This window comes from Schistocerca cancellata, chromosome 6, assembly GCF_023864275.1.
Source record: "Schistocerca cancellata isolate TAMUIC-IGC-003103 chromosome 6, iqSchCanc2.1, whole genome shotgun sequence".
NCBI lineage: Eukaryota > Metazoa > Arthropoda > Insecta > Orthoptera > Acrididae > Schistocerca > Schistocerca cancellata.
The window spans coordinates 316,408,645-316,412,196 of NC_064631.1; the positions used below are offsets into that span (position 1 = coordinate 316,408,645).

Below are 3,552 nucleotides of genomic sequence, written 5' to 3' on the forward strand. Positions count from 1 at the left end.
AGCAGACTCCCGAAAGTCGAGTATTGTTCCTACACAAGCATACAGAAACCTCCATCTATTTGCTGGCATTTTACAGAGACCGTGTTTACAAGCGATACTTTGTTCTTCAGCGGGAATAGCCATTTACAGACTAGCAGGGGCGTTCGATAAGAAATGCAGACTTTTTCTCGACCAATTTCGATTAAAAATTCGGCATTTGTTGTGGGACATCGTGGAATATTCCCGCTTCAGCCCCTACAGTTTCATGAAGTTCTAGTAGGTGGCGGCGCTACACGTAGCCATCAAAATGGCGTCTGCAAGAAAGGTGCGTTCCAAGCACAGAGCTGTTACTGAGTTTCTTCTGGTGGTAACTCAGAGCGTCGCAGATATTCATAATCGTTTCCAGAATGTTTACAGAGACCTGGCAGTGAACAAAAACACAGTGAGTCGTTCGTCGGTCGAGGCGTCTTATCATTGCAACAAGGTCGCGTAAACCTGTTCCATCTCACGCGTGCCGGCCGGTCGCACACAGCTGTGACACCTGCAATATTGGAACGTCCGGACACACTCAGTCGAGGTGACCAACGAATCACAAACATCTCGCTTCTCAACGACGTCTGTTTTTGTTCAATGGTTCAAATGGCTCTGAGCACTATGGGACTTAACTTCTAAGGTCATCAGTCCCCTAGAACTTAGAACTACTTAAACCTAACTAACCTAATGACATCACACACATCCATATATACGAAGACAGTAACTTGTTCTCGAAAGGACAGTTACTGTTGATGACCGTGTAGCTTTTCCCTGGAATAAATGATGACTAACTGACAACCTCAGCTGCCGACAGGTGTTGTTGATATACCTCGATGTGAGCAGCTGAAAATGTGTGCCCCGACCGGGACTCGAACCCGGGACCTCCTGCTTACATGGCAGACGCTCTATCCATCTGAGCCACCGAGGACACAGATGAATAGCGCGACTGCAGGGACTTATTCCTTGCACGCTTCCCGTGAGACTCACATTCCCAACTGTCCACAATTCTACATATGTATTGTACCTTATAGACATTTGCCCACCCACTCATAAGGTACAATACATATGTAATGTACCTTATAGATATTTGCCCACCCACTCATAAGGTACAATACATATGTAGAATTGTGGACAGTTGGGAATGTGAGTCTCACGGGAAGCGTGCAAGGGATTAAGTCCCTGCAGTCGCGCAGACTCACATTCCCAACTGTCCACAATTCTACATATGTATTGTACCTTATGAGTGGGTCGGCAAATGTCTATAAGGTAAAATACATATGTAGAATTGTGGACAGTTGGGCATGTGAGTCTCACGGGAAGCGTGCAAGAGATAAGTCCCTGCAGTCGCGTTATTCATCTGTGCCCTCGTTGGCTCAGATGGATAGAGCGTCTGCCATGTACGCAGGAGGTCCCGGGTTCGAGACCCGGTCGGGGCACACATTTTCAGCTGTCCACATCGAGGTATAACAACACCTGTCGGCAGCTGAGGTTGTCAGTTAGTCATCATTTATTCCAGGGAAAAGCTGCACGGTCATCAACAGTAACAGTTCTTTCGAGAACAAGTTACTGTCTTCGTATATATAGTTAAAGGCTATCCAGCCATTGACCTTCGTCTGTACGAATGCGCACAGGTTGCCCAAACTCTTACGAGAATCGCCAAGTGCGCGCAAGTAATGAGTGGGTTGGCAAATGTCTATAAGGTACAATACATTTGTAGAATTGTGGACAGTTGGGAATGTGAGTCTCACGGGAAGCGTGCAAGGGATAAGTCCCTGCAGTCGCGCTATTCATCTGTGTCCTCGGTGGCTCAGATGGATAGAGCGTCTGCCATGTAAGCAGGAGATCCCGGGTTCCAGACCCCGTCGGGGCACTCATTTTCAGCTGTCCACATCGACGTATAACAACAACACCTGTCGGCAGCTGAGGTTGTCAGTTAGTCATCTTTACACACATCCATGCCCGAGGCAGGATTCGAACCTGCGACCGTAGCGGTCACGCGGTTCCAGACTGTAGCGCCTAGAACCGCACGGCCACCCCGGCCGGTTCTGTTTTAGTAGTAGTAGTTTTTGTAGTAGTAGTAGTACAAACAGTAATTGGACTATTGTTCATTGCCCACCCTACAGCCCGGATCTCGCACTTTCCGACTCCCATCTGTTTGGCCAAATGAAGGACGCTCTCCGCGAGAAGCAGCGCGTGGATGATTGAGAGGTTATTGATGCAGCAATCCGTTGGCTCCGACGTCGTCCAGTAGAGTGGTACCATGAGGACATACGGGCCTTCCCAGTAAAGTGGCGTGAAGCCGCTGCACTGAATGGAGATTATGTTGAAAACTAGCAAAAAGTGTTGGGAACAATATGGTGTACCGGAATCCTGGATAAAACCAACCTGCTTTCCGAAAATAAATTTGTTGCATTACTTACTGAATGCCCCTCTTATTATGTACATAGGTTTTATGGACCAACAGGCAGACTGAACGGAGCAGTGTGCAAAACTTATTTTCCACAGGATTTTCCTCTCGAGTATGCTGAGACTTCATCTTTTTTTGGGTGAGTCACGTTTCACATAATAAACCACAGAACTGTTAGCGTAGTGAGTTAGAGATGCATATTTTACAGGTTTTCCTACAGATATTTCTTCTCTTGAAAGCATTTGACAGGACACAGTACGTTTAATTTACGTTCTAATTTTAATTCCATCTTATACATTATTTGCTATGTTGAAGGTGCTCAGACATTTAAAGACGTTAAGTTGTTCTTTGTTTCAGTTTGGAGTTTCAGCTTCTTATTATATACGGGAGACCGGGTGAGCATGGAAAATGTAGTTTTGCTTCAATTTAATTGTAAACCAGTTCGGCTATGTGAAGGGTGTGTGAGAAAAATAAATGCGTCCGGTCACTTTTTCCATGACGACGGCAAGGTATCAGGCGATTGTCTCCTCATCAGATATCACTGTGGGCATAAAATCGTCCGTACAGAAATTTTTAGAATTAATACTGACACTGGTCTTTTCTGGACATAATTTGGTTGGTTTTATAACAGTTGGTGGGATTACTTATTCTCTCATAGCCTGCCACAAATAATTTCTATTAACAGTGTCAAACGCTCGAGATTAACATTCAGTGCATATATAAGTTAATTCTTACAGTAAAGCAAAGACAACTAGACACTTAACAGCACCGATTATTAAGAACAAACAGTTTCATCGTCAGACGGCGGTTGACGTTTAAAATTACATTGCTGAGTATGCGATGTTGGCTGCATTTCATTATGAGCAAAGTTCTAGGGCTGGTGACATCGAAAATATTAGGTTATTTTATGGCACTGTTGATTGCTCTTTAAGTAGTTCCTATTTCACAGAATAGTAAGCACGATGAAACACTTGCCTGAACGCTGATGATACAGTTCATTGCACCACGTATGTCGGAAACATATGTTTTTAAACATGTTTGTAATGAACTGCGTTTGAAGTTCTGAGGATGTAGATATAATGATAATGGGGAACGATCCTTAACAAGGGCAAATCTGAAGTAAAACAGACAAA

The 3,552-nt window shown here is 44.6% G+C and overlaps 2 non-coding genes across 2 annotated transcripts; one reads left to right on the forward strand and one right to left on the reverse strand.

Annotated features, from left to right (window-relative positions):
* Nucleotides 1-866: 866 nt before the first annotated feature.
* Nucleotides 867-940, reverse strand: Trnat-ugu (transfer RNA threonine (anticodon UGU)). Its single transcript has one exon. It is a non-coding gene; the product is annotated as a tRNA-Thr (tRNA).
* Nucleotides 941-1,373: 433 nt separating this feature from the next.
* Nucleotides 1,374-1,448, forward strand: Trnat-ugu (transfer RNA threonine (anticodon UGU)). The gene has a single exon. It is a non-coding gene; the product is annotated as a tRNA-Thr (tRNA).
* The last annotated feature ends 2,104 nt before the right edge of the window (nt 1,449-3,552 follow it).